This window comes from Oryx dammah, unplaced genomic scaffold (assembly GCF_014754425.2).
Source record: "Oryx dammah isolate SB20612 unplaced genomic scaffold, SCBI_Odam_1.1 HiC_scaffold_17, whole genome shotgun sequence".
NCBI classification, from domain to species: domain Eukaryota; kingdom Metazoa; phylum Chordata; class Mammalia; order Artiodactyla; family Bovidae; genus Oryx; species Oryx dammah.
This window is the reverse complement of record NW_024070201.1, coordinates 29200395-29226832: the sequence shown is the minus strand read 5'-3', so window position 1 is coordinate 29226832 and position 26438 is coordinate 29200395. Positions and strand designations below refer to the sequence as shown.

The 26438-nt window shown below is 44.8% G+C and overlaps 1 long non-coding RNA gene across 1 annotated transcript; it reads right to left on the bottom strand.

The window, feature by feature from the left end:
- Nucleotides 1–8321: 8321 nt before the first annotated feature.
- LOC120876374 lies at nt 8322–16465 on the bottom strand. Its single transcript, XR_005724156.1, has 2 exons — nt 16174–16465; nt 8322–9626 (listed from the first exon to the last, which is right to left on the bottom strand). It is a non-coding gene; the product is annotated as an uncharacterized LOC120876374 (long non-coding RNA).
- Between the last annotated feature and the right edge of the window lie 9973 nt (nt 16466–26438).

The following is a 26438-nucleotide window of genomic DNA, read 5'->3' as shown; positions in this document are numbered from 1 at the left end:
AAAATTAATCATTTTAAAAGGAACAATTCAGTGGCATTTAGGACATTTACAATGTTGTATTAAATAAAATAACTAGATTTGGTTTTCTTTTTTAATTTCAATTCTGCTTGTCCCTGACAATTTCTTATTGTATGCTTCTCTTTGTAATTATATTCTTTGAAGCATCTCATTTTTATGCATTTAATTCTTTAAACATTTCCTATATAATTAGTCTGTATTGAGTGTCAGACACTCCATCATCTGCTGTCCTTGAAATCTGCTGTTCATTGCTGTCCATTGTTTCTGTGACTCTCAGGCATGGTGACTTAGCTTCTAATGAATTTGGTCATCTTTATTCAAGAGCTCATAATAATAATCTGTTAGGGTCCTTTGAGCCTAACTTGAGAAAGTTTTCTTCCAGAGAGAGTTTGCCTCTAGTACTCTGCTTGCTGGAAGGCATCTCCAAACAAAACAACCTCTAACTCAATTGAGAATTTGGCTCAGAAAAGAAATCCAGGATCAGCATCTCCATCTCTCCTTCCAATGTCAGTGAACACATGATGATGTTCTTTGAGCCCCCTGTAGTCATGATTCTGGTCTACTCCAGCAATTAAGCTGATATTTCTATCTCCACCCTGTGCCTCTGTCTCTCAATTGGCTGTGAATTCAGGCACGGAAAGGGGAATTATTTATTAGCCCCTATCAAATATCAAAAGAGCACAGTCAGAAAGAGTTGGGAAACAGAGAAGGGGGTGGTGTGAGCATGGACTCCCTCTCTGAGCCTGTTTCCTCTAAAATACAATGAGTATAGTCTTACCTGGGCTGAATAGTCCCAGGGTCATTGTAGAATTAAGTGAAAAGACAAGGAGAGTGGGTCTTTGAAAGCTGAAATAATTCAATAAATTTAAAGGATTGTTAGTACTGCAAGCATCATTATTACTGCTAAAATGAACCATAATCACCAGCACCAGTGTTTCAGCTCCACAGACAGGAAAGATGGAAAATCTTCAGGAGGCTCTTGGCAATGGTGTGGAGACAGAATGACAGCCAGTTGCTCAACTGCAGTTATTTTATTTCATGCCCTTGGATGCATAGTTCTGCAAAAATGCCACCCAGATAAAGTTCTTGAGCCATAATTCTCAAGGTGTCAACTAATGAGCTTGTTATTTTTGGCCTACAGAACCCTCTTTTTACCTCTTCTCTTGATTAGATATACAACCCCCCATATGTCTGCCTCTTAAGATCCTGAAGACATGGGGTTTTCCACTGCATCTCTCAGTAAGTGTTAGAGAGTCAGAACAGTTTAACAGAGAAGCAGGGATGACCAGGGTGAGGTCTAATTCCTCTTTTCTCTGAGGCAATGCCTGCCTGCAGTTGTATACCTTTTATTTATAAGATGTTATATGTCCAATTTATTCAATGTTTTTAGAAGTCACACTCACCAACAACAGCTACTTCATATCACAATAGCTCATCTCCACCTGCCTGACACCTTGTCACCCTGTCTTCATCTTCATTGTTTCAGGATTTAGGCAAGAAGATGGGTGCTATTTAGAGAGCCTCCTTGCATACCCACCATCTCCCACAAGTGATTCTCAGCCCTTCCCAATGCACATCCCCATCTGGGCTTCTTGCTGTCTCTTTCTACCCCTCTCACCAGTGTTTTGCTTCACAAAAACCCAGGAACCAAGTTGGCAAAGATAGCCATCTCCATTGCAGGCAGATACAGGAGAAAATCCTCCAAAAAAAGATACATGTCTTTAGTGAGTAGCAGGGGGAAAGAGGCTGTAACACTCACATCCACAGATCCAAACCCCACCTCATTCTTAAAGCCCAGATTCAATGGCATTAACCCTGCTTATAACCTTCTAATGTGTTATTTTAAAAAACCTCTTCCGTCCACTATGAAAGCTAGTCCTCATCTCCTTTAAGGCAATCCTGTGTCCTCTCCTCTGAAGCACTTTCTGTGACTCCCCTGGGCAGAGGGACATGAGCCAAGGAAGCATATTTAACTGGGCTTCACTGGCGGCACAGCCGGTAAAGAATCCACCTGCAGTACAGGAGACTCGGTTCGATCCCTGGGTTGGGAAGAGCCCCTGGAAAAGGGATAGGCTACCTGCTCCAGCATTCTTGCCAGGAAAATTCCATGGACAGAGGAGCCTGGCAGGCCCCAATCCATGGGGTTGCAATACTTTCTCTGACTCCCCTGGGCAGAGGGACGTGAGCCTGGGAAGCAACATTTAACCAGTTTTTGTGTCATAATGGTTTAATGCAAATACTGCTGATGTGCTTTGATATTTGAGAGTCAATGAAATTGGCTAGAATTCCATTCTCACCTCCATCCCTGTCCCTCCAGAATTCTGAAGGGGATATACTGCTAATGCAGTCTCTAGTCACCACTGCTTCAGCCCTATTTTGCCTAATTTGTTCAATAAACAAGTGCATTGTCCTCTCATAAAGCTGCCCCTGTTCTGCACTAAATGACCCAGATGTGAAATTCACACACACACAGGCCTTTATATATTTAGTAGATTTGACTAAAGGTTTGCAGGATAGAGCTACATTACAAAACTCAAGTGATTTAAAATGAAATACTAGGCATCCTGTTCTAAGGGTTCTATCAAGTCACTTTCCACCTCTCCACTTTTTTTTTTTAATATTTATCTTATTTATTTGAGAACTAAAATGGACTGGAATGGGTGAATTTACCCATTATATTTACTACTGTGGGCAAGAATCCCTTAGAAGAAATGGAGTAGCCATCATAGTCAACAAAAGAGTCCAAAATGCAGTACTTGGATGCAATCTCAAAAATGACAGAATGATCTCTGTTCATTTCCAAGGCAAACCACATTCAATATCATAGTAATCCAAGTCTATGCCCCAACCAGTAATGCTGAAGAAGCTGAATGGTTCTATGAAGATCTATAAGACCTTCTAGAACTAACACCCAAAAAAAGATGTCCTTTTCATTCATAGGGGACTGGAATGCAAAAGAAGGAAGTCAAGAAATACCTGGAATAACAGGCAAATTTGGCCTTGGAGTACAGAATGAAGCAGGGCAAGCTAATAGAGTTTTGCCAAGAGAACACACTGGTCATAGCAAACACCCTCTTCCAAAAACACAAGAGAAAACTCTATACATGGACATCATCAGATGGTCAATACAGAAATCAGATTGATTATATTCTTTGCAGCCAAAGATGGAGAAGCTCTATACAGTCAGCAAAAACAAGATTGGGAGCTGACTGTGGCTCAGCTCATGAACTTCTTAATTGCCAAATTCATACTTACATTGAAGAAAGTAGGGAAAACCACTAGACCATTCAGGCATGACATAAATCAAATCCCTGACAATTATACAGTGGAAGTGACAAATAGATTCAAGGGATTAGATCTGATAGACAGAGTGCCTGAACAACTATGGACGGAGATTCATGATATTGTACAGGAGGCAGTGAAAAAGACCATCCCCAAGAAAAAGAAATGCAAAAAGGCCAAATGGTTGTCTGAGGAGGCCTTACAAATAGCTGTGAAAAAAAAAAGAAGTGACAGGCAAAGGAGAAAAGGAAAGATATACCCATTTGAATGCAGAATTCCAAAGAATAGCAAGGAGAGATAAGAAAGCCTTCCTCAGCGATTAATGCAAAAAAATAGAGGAAAACAATAGAATGGGGAAGACTAGAGATCTCTTCAAGAAAATTAGAGATACCAAGGGAACATTTCATGCAAAAATGGGTTCAATAAAGGACAGAAATGGTATGGACCTAACAGAAGCAGAAGATGTTAAGAAGAGGTGGCAAGAATACACAGAAGAACTATACAAAAAGGATCTTCACGACCCGGATAATCATGATGGTGTGATCACTCACATTCATCTAGAGCCAGACATCCTGGAATGTGAAGTCAAGTGGGCCTTAGGAAGCATCACTATGAACAAAGCTAGTGGAAGTGATGGAATTCCAGTTTAACTATTTCAAATCTTAAAAGATGATGCTATGAAAGTGCTATACTCAATATGCCAGCAAATTTGGAAAACTCAGCAGTGGCCACAGGACTGGAAAATGTCAGTTTTCATTCCAATCCCAAAGAAAGGCAATGCCAAAGAATGCTCAAACTACCACACAACTGCACTCATCTCACATGCTAGTAAAGTAATGCTCAAAATTCTCCAAGCCAGGCCTCAGCAATATGTGAACCGGGAACTTCCAGATGTTCAAGCTGGTTTTAGAAAAGGGAGAGGAACCAGAGATCAAATTGTCAACATCCGCTGGATCATCGAAAAAGCAAGAGTTTCAGAAAAACATCTATTTCTGCTTTATTGACTATGTCAAAGCCTTTGACTGTGTGGATCACAATAAACTGTGGAAAATTCTGAAAGAGATGGGAATACCAGACCACCTGACCTACCTCCTGAGAAATCTGTATGCAACGCAAGAAGCAACAGTTAGAACTGGACATGGAACAACAGACTGGTTCCAAACAGGAAAAGGAGTACGTCAAGGCTGTATATTGTCACCCTGCTTATTTAACTTCTATGCAGAGTACATCATGAGAAATGCTGGACTGGATGAAGCACAAGCTGGAATCAAGATTGCTGGGAGAAATATCAATAACCTCAGATATGCAGATGACACCACCCTTATGGCAGAAAGCGAGAAGAACTAAAGAGCCTCTTGATGAAAATGAAAGAGGAGAGTGAAAACGCTGGCTTGAAACTCAACATTCAGTAAACTAAGATTATGGCATCTGGTCCCATCACTTCATGGCAAATAGATGTGGAAACAGTGGCTGACTTTATTTTGGAGGGCTCCAAAATCACTGCAAATGGTGACTGCAGCCATGAAATTAAAAGACGCTTGCTCCTTGGAAGAAAAGTTATGACCAATCTAGACAGCATATTAAAAAGCAGAGACATTACTTTGCCAGCAAATGTCCATCTAGTCAAAGCTATGGTTTTTCCAGTAGTCATGTATGGATGTGAGAGTTGGACTATAAAGAAAGTCTGAGCACCAAAGAATTGATACTTTTGAAATGTGGTGTTGAAGAAGACTCTTGAAAGTCCCTTGGACTGCAAGGAGATCCAACCAGTCCATCCTAAGGGAAATCAGTTCTGAATATTCATTGGAAGGACTGATGCTGAAGCTGAAACTCCAATACTTTGGCCACCTGGTGCAAAGAACTGACTCATTTGAAAAGACCCTGATGCTTGGAAAGATTGAGGGCAGGAGGAGCAGGGGATGACAGAGGATGAGATGGTTGGATGGCATCACCGACTCAATGGGCATGAGTTTGAGTAAGCTCCGGGAGTTGGTGACGGACAGGGAAGCCTGGCGTGCTGCTGTCCATGGGGTTGCAGAGTCGGACACGACTGAGCCACTGAACAAACTGACTGACTGGTTCCCTAATCAAAGATCCAACCCCGGCCCCTTGAATTAGAAGCACAGAGTCTTTGCCACTGGACCACCAGGGAAGTCCCCTTCACCTCTCTGCCTCTTACTTGGCCCTCACTTCTGTGATGCCCGATTCCTATAGATTTCTTACACAGATTCGTTTCGGTATTGCTCTCCTTTCTCAGCATCCAGCTGATCCTGGCTCTCAGGTTCTCCCCTCCCACCTCCAGGTGGCTCATGGGAAAATTTTTCTAATTGATGTAGCCTCTTTCAAAGAGCAATTGCAATGTAGGTTGTAATTGTAGTCATTTTCACTCCATTGTCTATGGCCATGTTTGTTATAATTGCTCATTTTTAAATATTGTTCTCTAGAAATGGTGAGCATTTGGGAGCAGCTAGAGGACAGGATCTGCACAGGTTTTCCTGTTCTTTGTTTAGTGGATAATTTTTAAAATATTTATGATTTCCTCCTTGCCATTTCCCTTCTCCCTTTCCTCCAGCCAATCAATAATTCCTGTTCTTCCTTGCTTCTGGGAGGGCAAAGACTGCTAGATGTCATTTTATTCTTAATCTGGTAGTATCTCAACCCCCACTTTCTGGCTGTGCTCATAGACATCCAGAATCATGACATTTGCCAGCCTTACTCATTGTTAGATATGGCCATGTGACCAAATTTGGTCCATTATGTATGAGCAGAAGTGAAGTGCACTTCAAAGGAAGAGACCTTTCCTTCCCTCTCCCTTCTTCCTCTGTGTGGGCCCAGGGACATGATTGGGAGCTCTCAGGGACCATAAAAATAAGAGCAACATTCCTGGGAGTGACAGAGCGGAAAATCAAAAGGTGAATCCCCAGCCCCATATCAGCCCTGATGCCCATGTTCACGTTCATTCATGAGATAAAAATTAACTTCCATCATATTTAAGCCACTGTATTTTGGGTTCCATCCTTGAGAGTCCCTTGGACTGCAAGGAGATCCAAAAAGTCCATCCCAAAGGAAATCAGTCCTGAATATTCACTGGAAGGACTGATGTTGAAGTTGAAACTCCAATACTTTGGCCACCTGATGCGAAGAGCTGACTCATTTGAAAAAACCCTGATGCTAGAAAAGATTGAAGGCAGGAGGAGAAGGGGACAACAGAGGATGAGATTCTTGGATGGCATCACCGACTCAATGGGCATGAGTTTGAGTAAGCTCTGGGAGTTGGTGATGGACAGGAAGGCCTGGTGTGCTGCAGTCCATGGGGTGGCAAAAGTCGGACACAACTGAGCAACTGAACTGACTGAACTGTTACAACGTGCATGCTTGCTCAGTCGCTTCAGTCGTGTCCAGCTCTTTGCAACCCTATGGACTGTAGCCCGCCGGGCCCCTCTGTCCATGGGATTCTCCAGGTAAGAATATTGGAGTGGGTCGACATTTCCTCCTGCAGGGGACCTTCCCAACCCAGGGATGGAATCTTCGTCTCTTATATCCCCTGCATTGGCAGGTGGATTCTTCACCACGAGTGCCACCTGGAAAACCTGTATTTTAGAGAAACCAAACACAAATTCTTAACAATATTAATTTCTTAGGGTTGCCATAACAAAATGCCAGAGACCAAGTGGCTCAGACAACAGAAATTCACTTTCTCACAGTTGTGGAGGCTGGAAGTCTGCGGTCAAGGCGTCAGCATGGTTGGTTTCCTCTAAGGTCTCTCTCCTTTGACTTGCAGATGGCCTCCTTCTTCTGGAATTTTCACATGGTTTCCCTCCTGTGCATGTCTGTGTTCAAATCTCTTGTCATGAGGACACCAGTCCTATTGGGTTACAGCTCATCGGGAAGACCTTATTTTTAACAGAATTATCTCTTTGAGGTCCTTATCTGTTACATTGTGAGATACTATGCCTGAGGACTTTAACATAGGAATTTTGCGGGGACACAATTCAGTCCATAACACCAATGATTACAGTACTCTTCCTGTATTCCTGGCTTCTGTTTTCCCAAGTGGATATACTAGGTGTCCTTGATGGAGAAGAGAGATGCTGGGAAGCATACAAAGAGCGTCTCCTGGACTAAAAGGAGATTTTCCTTAGCCAGAGAGGTATAGAGGAGGAACTGCCAGCAGTGGGGAACAGGTCCTGCTCCCGACTAGCTCCCCAGCCAATGACCAGGTACAGGATTCCTGTACTTCAAACCTGAGCTCCAGGGGGAGGCTGGCAGCAGAGCGGCTCAAGGGAGCCTCAGCAGTGTGGAGGGCAAACATGGCTGCCAAGAGGCCCGCCTCCTGGTGCCTGGGTTCCATATGTGACCTGGAATCTTTGTACTGCCTTGGGTCTCAAGACACCAAGATGACAAAGTTTCAGCTCCCACTAACCAGGCAGAAACCGGGTTTGGAGTCTAATTGAAGTTGTTTTAGAGAAAATAAAGAAATGCATTATCACTTGTGTGTGAGTTTCCCTGGTGGCTCAGATGGTAAAGAATCCACCTGCAATGCAGCAGATATAAGAGATGTGGGTTCAATCCCTGGGTTGGGAAGATCCCCTGGAAGAGGGCCTGGCAACCCACTCCAGTATTCTGGCCTGAAAAATGCCATGGATTTTATCTCTTGTTATCTCTAATTAATTAAATAAAATCAGTGCATTGTATGTACCGGGGCCTGACGAAGAATCCATACAGAAGAGCAAACCCAAGGATCCGTGGGGGATTTGGAATGGGAACAAAAGCACGCGCACACACAGCCCCTCTTCCATCTTTACCCCCGCAGCCTTCCCACCTGGATGGGCCCTGAATGTGTCTCCGCTCCTGAACTCCAGCGGGCATTCAGCCCCTCACAAGAACACTGGTTTCCTTGGAGTGCTTGTGCTCTTGCCTTAAAAATCCTGACAACATCCTGCAGCCCAGACAGGCACTCTGCTGACGTTTTCCTTTCCTTCTTTCTTCCTTTTTGTTTACTTTTTTCTTTTTGTTTTTGCCCTTTTCATAAATTTTTGGTGTTTTTCTAGCTGAATGAAATGGGCCCTGGGTCAAGACACACAAAAAAGAAACACACAGTCGCTCAGAGTGGAATCACCTGGAGGAAGCTTCCTGAAGGCGGGCGCTGGGCTGGCTCCAGGGAGAGGAGGAAGATGTGGTTTGGAGCAGAGTGGTAGGAGTGATGGGGAAGGCCCAGGAGACAGGCAGCACCCCTGCCCTCTCAGGAGCACGACATGAGGAGTGCTGGCCTCCTCCTGGTCACGATTTATTCAACTACAGCTGTGACTGACAATATCCCAGGCAGCTGGTTTCCTCTCTGAGGACATAGCGTGTGGATGGAGCCTGAGCACAGCCTTTGGATACAGACCTGAGCTACACAGGATGCTAGGACTGGGGCATGAGGGTCAGCCATCAGCCCATGTCACAGAGGACCGCACTGAGGCCAGAGAGATGATACACTTTGCCCAGGATTTCCCAGGGCCGAGCACTGCTGGAGGACAAAAGAAGGAGGCAACATAGCCCAAAAGGAACGACCGCGTTTGTCCCCAGTCTGAGTGGGACATGTGTGTTGCCGTGGTCTAAGCCCCCACCTGAGGGCATGCCAACCGCTAGGTAAGGAAATCCGGGCCTGGCTAGAAGGAAGCAGTTTTATGAAATAGAAGAAAGTCATGCAGGAGCCAGACCTCTGAGGTTCTGTCCTTACACTCCAGAGCCAGGAAGCAAAGCTTGACCATCTGTGCCTCCATGCCCCCATCTCTTAAGGCAAGGTGATAATAGCTCAGCTGTGTCTCTGCTCCACAATCAAGATGATATTCTAGTCTGGGGGTCAGAAGAGATCAGAAGACCTAGGTTTGAATCCCTGCCTCACCCCACGTGACTTGGGCAAAGGCTGTGGAACTACTGGAGGCTCAGTTTCCTCATGTAAAATGGAAACATCTTATCTACTTAAAGGGCTGCTGGAAGGACCAAATGTGATGTTGCCTAGGAAACAGAGCAGGACACAGATGTGAGCGGTCTGGGCTTTTGGAGTTTGGGGAACTTCACCCTTGCCTCACGTCAAGCCATGCAGACCTTCCCATCCTAATCCATGGCTACTTGCTACGCCCCCAGCACTGCCACTTCATTCAACTCAGGCTGCTGTAACAAACTATCGTAGATTAGGGGGAAAGGTGCTTAAACAATAGACATTTATCTCTCACATTTCTGGAGGCTGGAAGTTTGAGATCAAAACACCGACAGATCCCCTGTCTGGCAAGAATCCTCTTCCTGATTCACAGATAGCTGTCTTCTCATTGTATCATCACCTGGCAGAGAGAGTTGAGAGAGGAAGTAAGCTCATGTGTTTTCTTATAAAGGCTCCGTAAAAAGAGGTGACCACACACCTACAGTCAAGTAATCTTTGACAAAGAAGGCAAAAATACACAATGGAAAAAAGATGGTCTCTTCAGTAAGTGGTGTTGGGTAAGGTGGACAGCCACATGTAAATCAGTGAAGTTAGAACCTCCCTTACACCATACACAAAAATAAACTCAAAATGGATTAAAGACTTAAATACAAGACATGACACCATAAAACTCCTAGAAGAGAACATAGGCAAAAACATTCTCTGACATCAACTGTAGCAATGTTTTCTTAGGCCAGCCTCCCAAGGCAATAGAAATAAAAGCAAAAACAAACAAATGAGGCCTAATCAAACTTACGAGCTTTTGTACAGCAAAGGAAGCCATCAGCAAAATGAAAAGACTACCTCGGACTGAGAGAAGATGCAAATGATACAACCAACAAGGGCTTAATTTCCAAAATATACAAACAGCTCATACAACACAACAGTAACAAAACAAACAACCGGATCTGAAAATGGCATGAAAAGATGCTCACCATCTTAATTATTATAGAAATGCAGATCCAAACTACAATGAGATACCACCTCACACTTGTCAGAACGGTTGTTTAGTCACCAAGTGGTATCTGACTCTTTTGCCACCCCATGGACGATAGCCCTCCAGGCTCCTCTGTCCATGGGATTTTTCAGGCAAGACGATTGGAGTGGGTTGCCATTTCTTTCTGCATGGTATCTTTCCAATCCAGGGATTGAACCCATGCCTCCTGCATTGGAAGGTAGATTCTTTACCACTGAGCCACCAGGGAAGACCCGTGGTCAGAATCAGTTCAGTTCAGTTCAGTCGCTCAGTCGTGTCCGACTCTTTGCGATCCCATGAATCGCAGCACGCCAGGCCTGTCCATCACCAACTCCCAGAGTTCACTCAGACTCACGTCCATCGAGTCTGTGATGCCATCCAGCCATCTCATCCTCTGTCGTCCCCTTCTCCTCCTGCCCCCAATCCCTCCCAGCATCAGAGTCTTTTCCAATGAGTCAATTCTTTGCATGAGGTGGCCAAAGTACTGGAGTTTCAGCTTTAGCATCATTCCTTCCAAAGAAACCCCAGGGCTGATCTCCTTCAGAATGGACTGGTTGGATCTCCTTGCAGTCCAAGGGACTCTCAAGAGTCTTCTCCAACACCACAGTTCAAAAGCATCAATTCTTCGGTGCTCGGCCTTCTTCACAGTCCAACTCTTACATCCATACATGACCACAGGAAAAACCAGAGCCTTGACTAGACGGACCTTAGTCAGCAAAGTAATGTCTCTGCTTTTGAATATGCCATCTAGGTTGGTCATAACTTTTCTTCCAAGGAGTAAGTGTCTTTTAATTTCATGGCTGCAGTCACCATCTGCAGTGATTTTGGAGCCCCTCAAAATAAAGTCAGCCACTGTTTCCGCTGTTTCCCCATCTATTTCCCATGAAGTGATGGGACCAGATGCCATCATCTTCGTTTTCTGAATGTTGAGCTTTAAGCCAACTTTTTCACTCTCCTCTTTCACTTTCATCAAGAGGCTTTTTAGTTCCTCTTCACTTTCTGCCATAAGGGTGGTGTCATCTGCACATCTGAGGTTATTGATATTTCTCCCAGCAATCTTGATTCCAGCTTGTGTTTCTTCCAGTCCAGCATTTCTCTTGATGTACTCTGCATAGAAGTTAAATAAGCAGGGTGACAATATACGGCCTTGATGTACTCCTTTTCCTATTTGGAACGAGTCTGTTGTTCCATGTCCACTTCTAACCATTGCTTCCTGACCTGCATATAGATTTCTCCAGAGGCTGGTCAGGTGGTCTGGTATTCCCATCTCTTTCAGAATTTTCCACAGTTTATTGTGATCTACACAGTCAAAGGCTTTGGCATAGTCAATAAAGCAGAAATAGATGTTTTCTGGAACTCTCTTGCTTTTTCCATAGCCACCTTTAGAAAGTCTACAAATAATAAACGCTGAAGAGGGTATGGAGAAAAGGGAACCCTCCTACACTGTTGGTGGGAATGTAAATTGGTGCAGCCACTATGACAACAGTATGGAGGTTCTTCAAAAATCTACAACTAGAGTTACCATAATCCAGGAGTCTTACTCCCAGCCATATATCCAGACAAAACTATAATTCAGAACGATACATGCAGCCCTATGTTCATGGCAGCACTATTCTCAATAGTTAAGACTTGGGAACAACCTAAATGCCCATCAATAGATGAATGGATAAAGAAGACGTGGTACATATATGCAATGGTATAATACTCAGCCATAAAAAGAATGAAATAATGCCACTTTCAGCAACATGGATGGACCTAGAGATGATCATACTGAGTGAAGTAAGTCAGGAAGAGAAGAACAAGTATCATATGATATCAATTATATGTGGAATATAAAATATGACACAAATGAGCTTACCTACAAAACAGAAACAGGTTCACAGACATAGAGAATGGAGGTTGCCAAGGGTTGGGGGATGGATTAGGAGTTTGGGTTTGGAATCAGCAGAAGCAAACTGTAATATATAGAATGGATAAACAACAAATCCTACAGTACAGTACATATATTCAATACCCTATGATAAACCATAATGGAAAAGAATATGAAAAAGAAGGTATGTGTATGTATAACTGAATCCCTTTGCTATACAGCAAAAATTAACACAACATTGTAAATCAACTACACTTCAATAAAAGAAATAAAAAATTGAAAAGAAAAATTGATATTTTTGCAGTGGAGAAAGCTGACAGATTCTATCCTAACCAAGTGAACGAAATTCAGTTCCCCAGTAATGGCACAACCTGACATAAGGTGCATGCTGAAGCGATGGACTGAGAGGGACAAAACACCAATCTGTAGTAGTACTGCCTGCAGTGCACAAACTGAATCTAATTATGAAGAAACACCAGATTAAATGACAGCGACAAAGTAATAGCCCCTGTACTCTTAAAAAAATGAATTGAATAATACCAGTAGGGATGGAGGAAAAGTAGGCCAGTTCACGAAATAATTAGAAAATAAATCTAACAGAGTGTTCTCTACTGTATGTAGCGTTCACTATGACCTCTGCGGGGGTGGGAGAGAAAGGTACACAATTAGAGACCTGTTTATGCCTAAATTTTCTCTGCATAAATACTCAAGAAACTGATAACATTGGTTATCTCTGGAGGAGGGAGGTGGAGAATTGGATTTGGAGACAGCATGGTTTTTCACTATAACCTTTTCATCCTACTTGAGGTTTTAAAATAATTTAAGTATGTTATTTGTTTAATCATCTCATGTGTTTGCTTATTTTGGGCTGCACTGGGTCTTTGTTGCCGCGCTGGCTTTCTCTAGTTGCAGCGAGCAGGGGGCTATGCTCTCGTTGTAATGCATGGGCTTCTCATTGTGGTGTCTTCTCTTGTTGCAGAGCGTGGGCTCTAGAGCACACAGTCTTCTGTAGTCGCAGCACTAGAGCTCTAGAGAACAGGCTCAGTAGCTGTGGTGAACGGGCTTAGTTTTTCCACGGCACGTGGGTTCTTCCCGGACCAGGGATTGAACCCGTGTCCCTTGCAATGGCAGGTGGATTCTTTACCACTGAGCCACCAGGGAAGCCCTAAAGTTTTATATTTTTAAGTTAATTTTAAAAGGTAGCTCCCAGAGATAAAATTAAGTAGGAGAAAACAAACACAACAGAGTACATTTCATATGATTCCACCTACATACATTGCAAAAAAAAAATCAATCCGTGTAATAAAAGTCAGGCTAGGAGACTCACATTTCCCAATTTCAAATCATATACAAAGCAACAGTAATCAAAACAGAGTGGTACTGGAACTTCCCTGATGGTCCAGTATAGCAGTATGGGAAATGAAGGAATCATGGACGACTTCAGGGATTTTGGCTTAAGTGATTGTGCTGATGGGGGTCCCATTTATCCAATGGGAAAGACTAGAGGTCAATTTAGAATATATCAGATTTGAGATCTCCAAGTGGCTACACAAAGTAATAGTTGATCAGTGGGTCAGAGCTCAGGAAACAGTCTTGACTGAAGTTACAAACATGTCTTTCATTTTTGCAAGAGGGAAACATTTAACAATATAATTTGAATTAGACATTTAGTAATAATATTTAAAGGCACTCAAATCCTAAGAAATTTGATTGATCAAACACATGTAAAAAGACATTTGTATAAATCACTCATTGAAGCATTGTTTGTAAATCACCTAAACAGTCACTGATATGGGACTGGTTGGCTTCCCAGGTGGCACTGCTGCTGCTGCTAAGTCGCTTCAGTTGTGTCCAACTCTGTGCGACCCCATAGATGGCAGCCCACCAGGCTCCCCCGTCCCTGGGATTCTCCAGGCAAGAACACTGGAGTGGGTTGCCATTTTGGGACTAGTGGTAAAGAATCCACCTGAAAATGAAAGAGATGTAGGTTTGATCCCTGGGTCTGGAAGATCCCCCGGAGAAGGAAATGACAACCCACTCCAGTATTCTTGCCTGGGAAATCCCATGGACAGGGAAGCATAGTGGGCTACAGTCCATGAGGTCACAAAAAGTTGGACACGACTGAGTGCACGCACGCGCAGCACACACACACACGCACATACAGTTGGTTAAATAGACTGTAATATGACCACAAATGAACTACAAAATCATTGATAAGAGAATAAGTCAACTTTATATATCCTGATGGTGACTGCAGCCCTGAAATTAAAAGACGCTTACTCCTTGGAAGAAAAGTTATGACCAATCTAGATAGTATATTCAAAAGCAGAGACATTACTTTGCCAACAAAGGTCCATCTAGTCAAGGCTATGGTTTTTCCCATGGTCATGTATGGATGTGAGAGTTGGACTGTGAAGAAGGCTGAGTGCCGAAGAATTGATGCTTTTGAACTGTGGTGTTGGAGAAGACTCTTGAGAGTCCCTTGGACTGCAAGGAGATCCAACCAGTCCATTCTGAAGGAGATCAACCCTGGGGTTTCTGTGGAAGGAATGATGCTAAAGCTGAAACTCCAGTACTTTGGCCACCTCATGCGAAGAGTTGACTCACTGGAAAAGACTCTGATGCTGGGAGGGATTGGGGGCAGGAGGAGAAGGGGACGACCGAGGATGAGATGGCTGGATGGCATCACGGACTCGATGAATGTGAGTCTGAGTGAACTCCGGGAGTTGGTGATGGACAGGGAGGCCTGGCGTGCTGCGATTCATTGGGTCGCAAAGAGTCGGACACGACTGAGCGACTGAAATGAACTGAACTGAACTGAATATAGGATGACCTTCAAGAGATATCATTCAGTTAAAAAGAAAGATGCACAGCAAAATGTATATAAAAGGCTACATTTGTGTGTTCTCCATACTTCTTCAAAAAACAGATTTGCTATGTTATATTCATGGGTTATTTCTGGAAAGATACACAACTGCTGGGGCCTGCCCACTGGCTCAGTGGTAAAGAATCCACCAGCAACGCAGGAGCTGCAAAAGACCTAGGTTTGATCCCTGGATCAGGAGGATCTCCTGGAGGAGGGCATGGCAACCCACTGCAGTATTCTTGCCTGGAGAATCCCAGGGACAGAGGAGCCTGGCAGGCTACAGTCCACAGGGTCACAAAGAGTCAGACACAACTAAAGTGACTTAGCACACACACATCACACTATTGATAACAACTGGTAGCAATGACTAGGGGACAGAAGTTGAAAAAGATTTACTTTCTACTCCATGTTCTTCCATATAACTGAATTTAGAACAATATACATGCATTGCAATAGGGCTTCCCTGGTGTCTCAGTGATAAAGAATCCACCTAAAATGCAGGAGATGTGGTTTGATCTCTGGGTCAGGAAGATCCCCTGGAGAAGAAAATGGCAACCCATGCCAGTATTCTTGCCTGGGAAATCCCATGGACAGAGAAGCCTGGAGGGCTACAGTTCATGGAGTCGCAAAAGAGTCAGACACAACTTAGCAACTAAACAACAACAACATGCATCACAAACATTTTAAGTATGTAAATTTTTTAAAATGTGGTTGGGGGGGGAAATCACTCGGGTAGCAGTACGGAGCAACAACTGGAAGCAAGAGACCCATTAACTGGCTACTGGAATAATCCAAGCGAGAGAAGATGAGTCCTAAGACTAGAGCTGTGTCAATGAGGATGGGAAGGAAGAGTTGGCTCCAAGAACATTTTACAGGTATACTTCAAAGTCTGGTTATGGGGGCGAAAACAAGAAAGAATAACTCCCAGGATCTGGGCTAAGAAGGATTTTGTACCCAGAGTTACTCCACTCAGGTCTATCTATTCCTCCAATAGCTCCTGGAAGGGTGGATGGACAGAGATCTTCCTGGGCAAGCTGAAGAGAGAGGCTCAGGGCATGCCTAGGTGAACTGAGCTCCAGCTACCACCACCACCTCCCCACCACCCTCCTACACACACATACACACTCTCACCATTACATGGACTCCAGGACTGCACCTCATACTCTCATCAGAGAAGCTGAAATATTAATACATACCTTCCTATACACAGTGCACTTTGGAAGAAAGAATACCCGTCAACATTCTCCTTCTTTCCTTCCTGCCAAGGAGCAGCAGAAATGCCTCCAACATAAAAAATATATATATTTCTGATTTTTTTTTTCATTTTCCCCCATCTAAGAGCTGAATTTCCCCCTCTTAGAGGAAACCCCTCCTACTTTGCAGTATAGCCTGACCCAGAGCAGCAGCAGATGCTCTATTTGCATGCCGCAATTCTATTGGCTGAAGCCAGCTGGCAATGGGATGTTGGATAATTGTCAGCTTCTTCAGAAGGAGTGAGCTTGCAAAGCAGGAAACAACAGTTTGCTTACGAGGCAGCTTTGCCCAAGATGTGTCCTGGCTGCGGAAAGTTAAGATGGAGGCGACCTCAGAGAGCTATGGGACTTATGACTGTATTTTTTTAATTTATTTTCCCCAAAAGCCAATAAAAAGAAGAAAAATGCTACCTCTGCTCACATTCCACAAAGATGAGTCTTGTTTATCCCTAGGCACAGCAGTACCTGCCAAAAAACTGCTAATTCGATTACCCTTTACTGGAGAGACTGAGTCAGGACTCAGCAGGGGCTATTCTCACCTCTCAGACAGCCCTTTCTGGGCCTGCCCCAACTTTGAGCAAACTGAGCTCAGCCAAGACAAAACCCCCGAGACTCAGCCTGAAAGTCCAGGTAAACCCACATCCCATGCTCTCAAACATCTCTGCCAGGTGCTGCTGCCCAGGAGATGGGCATGAGCAGGATCCCACTAGTGGGCAGGTCCTGACCTTCCTGGAGGACTCCAGCCCTCTGCTTTGGAAACAAGCAACCCACCCACCACTCCGAACCACCGTTGAGAGAAGAGGGAGCCCCCGGTGGCCCCTCACATACAAGGTTTACATCCGCAGTCTTTCTGACTCACTGCCCAACCCATGACTATATTAACCATCCATGTACTTTACTTTCTGTATTCTGATGCTTAGATATCTGGGGTGACTGCTCCTCCCATGGTCCGCCAATTCCTGGAGGTAGTAAACCATTCACGCACCAGTGCACCTTTCAAACATAAAACAACCACTTCAATCAACCAATCTAATTCAATTAACCAATCAGATTTGAGGGTGCCCACACCCTCAACCATCTGCTATATCAGGCTCTCACACTCCACCTGGCTTCATCATCTCATAGCCAGGTACGAGCCAACTGGAAACACCCTCGTGCCCCAGAGTGCCCACTGAGATGATTCAAACTAGCCAACCTTAAACCTGTTAATCTTGCCTCATCTAGTCCTTCCCACAGAAACCACAAGAAAAACTCTTGCCCACAGGTTCCCCTTTTCCTCTGCCTCCTGACTAGTGCCAGTATTTCCCAGTGGGCTCCCCACCACCCGTGCCTCTGTGAGTGGTGTGCAGTCCTCTCGCAATCTATGACTGTAGCCAACTGCCTTTTCAGTGGTAGTCATCCCCTCACGGCTGGCCTTCCACACCTAACAATAAAACCTATATTTTTAAACAACGACCTCAGACGTCAGCTCTCACCAGCTTTTAGAACTGTCCTCCCCAGGCGACCTTCCTGTTGCTAAATCTCTTGAATACCTTTCAGTCTTTACATGCACCACTGACCACTTCCCCATTTCTGGGGTGTGGCTCTCTCCTGGCTCTCCCATCCTTCTGACACTCCTTCTCACATTGCTCTGTGACTTAAACACCAGTGCTCCTTCAGGTCCTGTCCTGAGTTCTGTATTCTGCTGGGCCTGCAATGCCCCCTGGGCACTCATCACCCCCTATTTGCCAACACCTACCAAATATCTGCCCTCTACTTAGACCGTGCTCCTCAGCCCTAGCCTGGACCTCTCCGCTGCTTATCCACAGGATCTCAGACCCAAGAGGGCTGACACTGAACTCAAGATCTTTTGCCTCAAAAGAGAAAAACAAATATCACATATTAACACATACATATAGAAGCTTAAAAAAAAATGGTACCGATGAAATGATTTGCAGGGCAGCAACAGAGACGCAGACAGGGAGAACAGACTTCTGCACACAACTGGGGAAGGAGAAGGAAGGATGGATTCACAGAGTAACAGTGAAACATACACGTTCAGTTCAGTTCCGTCGCTCAGTCGTGTCCGACTCTGCGACCCCATGAACTGCAGCACGCCAGGCCTCCCTGTCCATCACGAACTCCCGGAGTTCACTCAGACTATGTCAAATAAATAGCCAGTGGGAATATGCTGTCTGATGCAGGCAGCCCAACCTGGTACTCTGTAAAAACCTAGAGGGGTGGGAGGTGGGAGAGAAGTTTGAGAAGGAGGGGACATAGGCACACCTCATGGCTGATTCATGTTGATGTATGGCACAAACCAACACAGCACTGTAAAGCAATTATCCTCCAATTAAAAATAAATAATTTTTTAAGGGACCTTTTGCCCCAAAGTTGCTTCATCTCTTCTTTCAGAACAACCACAGCACTGGTAGTTCTTGTCAGACCTCAAACACATCTACGAAGTGCCCAGGTCCTGTGACTTCTCCCAAGTGCATCTCCTTTATCTGCCCCACCTTGCCGGTCCATCCCCACAGCTCCTGCCCCGTGTTTCAGGCCCTCGTCCCCCTCAGCCCAACTCCTATGCTCCCACGTGAGCTGCATCCATTCTCGTGCATCCTTCCAATTCCACACCATCACTTCAGTTTCCACTCCTCTCTCCAGAATGCAAGTCTCATCAAACTTCTCCCTGTCCTCAGAGCCTGCCACAGCTCCCCACTGCTAACAGGATAAAGGCTAAAACCTTTAGCCTGATAAATCCAGTCTCTTTCATCTGGCTTCTTCTCTCTCCCCAGCCACATCTCAGGGACCATCACTCCACCCACTCCATGCTCAGACTCCAAGGAACTTCAGAATGTGCAGTTTCCCAGACACTGTTAAGGCCTCCATGCCTTTATTTCTGTCAGAAACACCCTTCTTCTTTCCAGAGAAACAACCACTACTTTCTCCCAAACCCTCCTGGGACTTTCCTCCTTTTTTGGTCCGATAAACAGCACCAACAATACTTGATTGCTCTTATTTCTTTTTCTTTTAACTGTATTTATTTTTTGGCTGGCTGTGCTAGGTCTTTGTTGCTGCATGTGGGCTTTTCAGTAGCTGCGAAGAGCTGGGGCTCTTCTCTGGTTGCAGTGACCAGGCTTCTCACTGCGGTGGTTTCTCTTGTTTCACAGCCTGAGTTCTAGGCACACGGGCTTCAGTAGCTGTGACTAGTAGGCTTAGCTGCCCCGTGGCATGTGGGATCTTCCCAGATCAGCGATCAAACTCATGTACCCTGCGCTGGTGGGCTGGTTCTTAAACCACTAGACCACCAGGGAAGTCCCTCTTATTTCTTTTCATATTCACTCAAAAATATTTACTGAGATCTATTTTGTGCTAGGACCTGGGGGCCCTCGAGATACAGCAGTAAATAAGACACAGACGGGCCCTCAAGGAAGTGTCTATCACACTAAAACCATCTGGTGCCATTTCAGGGCTCCAAAGAGCTCTGGCACCACAGTAGTGGCTGGTTTTCCCCAGGCGTGCTGTTGGATATGCACAAGCATAGCCATTTCACTGCCTTTTTATGTTTCATGCAAGACCTGAACGTGGCCCAAAGCAACCCAGACAAGGAAATTCTTTCCTTTTTACATACCATTTCCCTCGTCACCTGCACCAGCAGTAAGATCCCTTCTACTTCTCTAAACACCCATACCACCTTTTGGTGAAATGGAATATCTCCTGCCATATCTATAAACAAGAATGTCAGAGCCATCTGAGATTCATACAAAACAAATGAGTTTAGTGAGCTCAGACACTTGCATCTTCCCATACATAGAAGAGCACTAAATTCCTAGAGATAACTGATTTTCCTTGTTGTTCAGTTGCTAAGTCATGTCTGACTCTTTGTGACCCCATGGACTGCAGCACGCCAAGCTTCCCTGTCCTTCACTATCTCCCAGAGTTTGCTCAAACTCATGTCCATTGAGTCAGTGATACCATCCGACCATCTCACCCTCTGTCACTCCCTTCTCCTCCTCCGCTCAGTCTTTTCCAGCATCAGGGTCTTTTCCAATGAGTCAGCTCTTCACATCAAGTGGCTAAAATATTAGAGCTTCAGTATCAGTCCTTCCAATGAATACTCAGTGTTGATTTCTTTTAGGATTGACTGGTTTGATCTCCTTGCTGTCCAAGGGACTCTCAAGTGTCTTCTCCAGCACCACAAGTCAAAAGCATCAATTCTTTGGTGCTCAGCCTTCTTTATGGTCCAATTCTCACATCCATACATGACTACTGGAGAGAAGAGTGCTAATTCCTGGAGGTATCTGGTTTTCCTTAATTTACAGTAATCTTTGATGTTCAGACTATCTGCCCCCTTTGCTGTAAACTTCTTTAAAACCTGACTCCTTCCCCACCTCCTTGAAGCAGTTTCTCAGGGCTACCTGAGATGCTGACTCCCAGGCTTGAAGTCCTAAAACTTCCCACCGCTTAAACATAACTCTCAACTTTCAGGTTGTGACTATTTTTTTTAGTTTAGCCATTTTTAGAGCAATCCATGTTGACTGCCACCTTTCCTCCAGTTGCCTGGCACAAGCAACCCCACACTATCTGTATCTTCCCACATCCACTTTGCTTTGAGTCTCTGCCTTTGTTTATCCCCTCTCCTCGATCTTAAATGCCCTTTCTTCTCTTCACCTGGTGTATTTGTTATATGTGGCTGTGTAACAAACCACTCAGAGTAGGAACTAACTGCTGCTGCTGCTGCTATTGCTAAGTCGCTTCAGTCGTGTCCGACTCTGTGCTACCCCAGAGAAGGCAGTGCACCAGGCTCCCCTGTCCCTGGGATTCTCCAGGCAAGAACACTGGAGTGGGTTGCCATTTCCTTCTCCAATGCATGAAAGTGAAAAGTGAAAGTGAAGTTGCTGAGTCGTGTCCAACTAGTAGCAACCCCATGGACTGCAGCCTACCAGGCTCCTCTGTCCATGGGATTTTCCAGGCAAGAGTACTGGAGTGGGGTGCCATTGCCTTCTCTGAGTAGGAACTAAGGCAATACCAATTCTGGGCATCAGCGGTTTGGTCAGGGGTCAGCAGGGCACCTCCTCTGTGCTCCATACAGACTTTCAGGGCTCACGCACACATTTGCAGTCGGTTTACAGGTGGCCTAGGAGTTGGGTGATCTAGAATGACTCACTCAGTGCCCAGCAATTCAGGGGAGCTGTTAGCTAGAGCATTTGAGTTCAGGTCTCTCCGTGTGGCTAGCCTGGGCTTCCTCACATGGCAGCTAAATTCCAAGAGGCAAGCCCTCATGAAGTCTCTGCCTGAATCACATCTGTTCAGATCCCATTGGCTAAAACCTGTCATGTGGCTGAGCTCAGAATCAATATGGAAGAGGTATGATTCCCTGGGGAGCCATCGACTGAGCAAGGTACCACAGTCTGTCCTCTACTATGAATGATGTTCTTGGTGGCATCAGTTAGGATTACACATGTGTTTGTGAGCATGTGGCAGGTCAACTTGGGGCTAGCTCATCCCAAATGGTTGTTGATATAAACTGAGGCACCTCGATTCTCCATGTGTTTGCTCAAACTTTCTCTTGTGGCAACTGAATTCCAAGAAGGCAAGTCCCAACATACAAACACTTATGAAGCTTCTGCTTGTATCACATTTGCTGATGGCCCATTGGCCAAAGCAAGACATATGGCCAAGTCCAGAGTCAGTGCAGAAGGGGATCACAAGGAGGCATGGAAATCAGGATGGATGATTCACTGAAGGTCAGTAATGTAAGAATCTACCGTGCTTTTCCCCTATTGCTTTCTAATTATCTATTTACCATTTCCATATCCCGCCTTGGACAACCCTTCCAAAGCAGAGACTGTGCTCTATTGATCTTTGTGTTCCCAGTGTCTAGCCCTGTGCCTTAAACACTGTGCCTAGAGCAAATGCCTTTTAATTATTTGATTAATTTCACACATTTTGCTTATTCATTCATCAGTTCATGGACTTTTCTGTTGTTTCCACTTTTTGGAAACTATGAATCTTCCTATTAACGTTTGAATAAGTTTTTTTGTTTTTTTAAATGAAATAAATATGAGTATTTTTAATGATAAAGGGTACAATTCACAAAAAAGATAGATATCATAAACTATTGGATACCTAACAACAAAGAAACAAAGATACATAAAGTAAAAATCAGAAGAAATATAAGGGAAAAGAAAAAATATATAATCATAGTGAGACATATTAACATTTCTCTGAGAATATTTTATCAAGCGCAGAAAAAATAAGAATAGGAGCATCTTGAATGATGTCATTAATAATTTAGATATAATAGATTTATATTTATATTAATTTATATTATTTTATATCCTACACAAATATATTTAAAATTTTGTACCTTATACATTGTTATTAGATGTCCAAAGGACATTTAGAAAAACTGGCAAAAAGATACACATTACTATTAATTATTTGATCAAACATTCATGAATAAAGGTTCTTAAATGTTGAGAATGTGATCTTCATTGGTGCTTGGACCTCTGCCCTGCATTCTAAGAGAAACTTCAACCAAACATGCAGTTTTTCAGGGCATGACCTCACTCTGGGAGTTGACCTCAACTAGAGATTAGGAGAGGCAGAAGAGTGTCAAGCAGTCCCAAGACTTTTTTAATTTCATAGACTAGTCATATTTCCAAAGAAGTTTGAGGAGCAACAGAAAATTACCACTTTTATTTTTGTGCCTAGAAGGGACATTAAAAACACACCATCTACCAACATTGGTTCAAAAAAGTAGAAAGGTATAAGCTTAGAACAAGAGTACAGACCATCCCAAGGAAGGGCCAGTGTGTAGCCTCAATTAGACCAAAATTAGGACTTAACAGTATGTATTGTCTTGATATCTGATCAAATTGTGGGGGGCTCAAGTGGTCCATAGGGTCGCTAAGAGTCTGACACGACTCAGCGACTTCACTTTCACTTTTCACTTTCATGCATTGGAGAAGGAAATGGCAACCCACTCCAGTGTTCTTGCTCGGAGAATCCCAGGGACGGGGGAGCCTGGTGGGCTGCCGTCTCTGGGGTCGCACAGAGTCGGACACGACTGACGTGACGCAGCAGCAGCAGCAGCAGCAGCAAGTGGTCTAACCACAAATTCTATTTCCCAGTTATTAGCTTCTGTTGATAAGTTCCTCTAGTCAATTAACCATCTTTTTTCCTTCTTATCCCTGAGAATCAGCCTTCAGTTCCCTGCCAGTCCACAGAATTATTCAAACCAGCCAATCACATCCTCCTGCGGGAAATGAGCATTCCACCCTTTGGATACCACAAAGCCTCCCAGGGTTCCTGTTTGTTTACTATTCGAGTGCAGCTCCTGAGTGGCAGGGCCTGGCATGTGGTGTCCTTCTCTGGGCTGTAAGTACAGGTGACTAATAAACTGCTGTTTATTAGTCAATCACATCTGTACAGTGTCAGGGTCAGACATGGACTATTTCTTGCCATATCAGTGAAACAAGGATATCAAGTTCATGCATGCTCAGTCATGTCTGACTCTTTACCACCCCATGAACTATAGCCCACCAGGCTTCTCGGTTCATGGGATTATCCAGTCAAGAATACTGGAGTGGGTTGCCATTTCCTCCTCCAGGGGATCTTCCCAACCAGGGACTGAGCCTGCGTCTCCCGCGTCTCTGGCAGCTCCTGCATGGCTTCTTTTCCACCACCACTACCACTTCTTTACCTGGGAAGCCCCTCAGTCATCAGCCATCACAGCCCTCCAAGGTGAGCTAGTGAGCCCTAAGGGCACTCAGGAAGGAAAAGAATACCTGCCGTCTAGCAGCCGTCAGACTACAACCACTCCCTACGGTGGGCCCTGACGCTCAGGACGTGAAAACACAGGCTACTGGCCCCAGACAGCTGAGATGCACCTGAAAGCAATAATTTCAATGCGTGAGCCCAGACTCTTGCGCCTTCCCATACACAGAAAAGCGCTAAATTCCTTAACTTGGGGATTCTGATTTTCTTTAATTAACAATAATCTTTTGAGGTTCAGACTGCCTGCCAAACTTCTCTATAACCTGGCTCCTCCGCTCGCCTCCTCTGAGCAGTTCTCTCAGGGTCACTTGTGATGAGGTCTCCCGTGCTTGAAGTCCTGAAAATTCCCACCAAATAAAACAGAACTCTTAACTTTTAGGTTGTGACTATTTTGTTAAGTCAACAGGTTTTATGTGTTTGACCATCTCTGAAACCCTAGGATGGGAATCTGGGAATTCTCCCTTATCAACAGAGTGAAGGGGAGGCGATCAAAACAGTGTAGGAGCCTGACAGGTATGTTCAGAGTACTCCACAACGTCCTTCTTTTTTCCATTTCATCCGGACCAGTGAAGTCAGTCCAGCAGGCTAAAGACCCGCCCTGGAAGGAGTGGAGCACACTGTACCTGGAATCAGAAGATCTGCAGTCTAGCTTGTCTTGGCTGTGTTTCAAAATATTTGTCTGACCTTTGACAGATCATTATCCTTTTGGGGCCTCATTTTCCAGCTACAAAATGACGAGATGGCTTCTGCCACCTTTGTGATTTTATAGACAATCGGATGAAATCAGGAAATAGAGTGAATGGCTGGTAGACCCTTTGTTAGCCTAAAGGAAGGTGCATTTTGAGAGGAGCATTACTCCATGTATCTCCAGATGGGGTGCCCAGAGGTGATGGGAAAGACCTAAGGGACCCGCAGGGCAGCCACAGTAAGTCGGGAAATCTTGCCTTGGGTGGATAAACCCTTCCTTCCTGCTTTCAGCACTCCTATTCTGTGCCATTAGAAAATGGGAGTTTTTAAATCTTCTCCCCATTAGGACCCTGTGTTCCATCCCAGCCCCTAAATTGATCATTTGAGCCATTCACTCCATCCAGTCAGACACCTTGGTTTAGCAGACACACTGTTGCCACACTCCCCTCCCCTTCCTGAAGCAAAGTGCTTGGGGACCCAAAAAATAGGCCAGGTCCTTGAAACCTTATCAAAATAGCACGGCCAGGCCTTCCAGCCAGCAACACTCAGCGACTGGGCCATAGAGTGGGAAACAGAGCATCCAGGGTCTTATCCAGACAGGGCTCAGATATTTTCTGTTGTTAAGGGGCCTGTGGGTATCCTCATGTCTTGCCCAAAGGAAAAAAGAACCATCTCCAACCCCATGGGGGTACGAGGCAGGATTAGCTGAAGCAAAAGCAACTAAAGCAATTGTGTTTTGATAGGAAAGATCCTTGGATTGAGAACCAGAAAGCTGGTGAGTAGGAAAGAAGACAGAGTGCCAAGGAGGAGGCTAGCGTGTCCAGAATGCAGCAGAAGAAGAATGGGAAAGATGAGGTGGTGGTGGACATCGGCCGCCAGGGGCAGGACATCCAGGCACTTAAAAATTACCCTCCTGGTGGTCCAACGGTTAAGAATTTGCCTTGCAATGCAGAGGACACTGGCTCAACCCCTGGTCCGGGAAGACTCCAGGTTCCACATGCCACAGAGCAACTAAGCCTATGAGCCACAACTACTGAGCCTGCACTCCGAAGCCCACGAGCTGCAACTACTGAGCTCATGTGCTGGAACTACTGAAGCTCTCAGTCTCTAGAGCCGGTGCTCCAAAACAAGGGAGGCTATCGCAATGAGAAGCCCACACACCACAACCAGGGAAAGCCTGTGCCCAGCAACAAAGAGCAGCCAAAATTAAATCCATAAATACTTTTTTAAAAAATTACCCTCCAGACAATGAGAAGCCAGGTCACCTCATCTATGAAAAGGGATGGTCTGCAGTTCCCAGGTCCTGGGAGCCTGTGAAATGTAGACTCCGGCAGCCCTACTACTAGGCTAGGAAAATCCCGGGTGGGCAGGAGCAGCTACATTTCTCATAAAGTGCTCCAGGAGCTCCTGCTGTTTACCAGAGCCAAGGCTCCGTGGATTGGACCATCTGTGAGGCTTGTTCCAGTAAGAAAGTTCCATCACTCTAAGTGCTGGGAGGCCACCTAACCTCCAAAGGAGGGAGAAGGAGTGGGGGGGAGAATCCCCCATTTGCTAGCCCAGGGATGGCTTCCAACAGTATCATTACAGTAATGGAAACTGCAGAGAAGGTGCCAACACCGATCTCTGCAAAGAAATAGGAGAATGGCTGGGGTTGGGGGGATGGGGCAGGGTCAGCCCACAGGATGTCTCAACCAGAATTCACAAAGAGGCCACAGGAGGCAAATTAATCAAATAAACCTTTGTTCAAAAAAAAAAAAAAA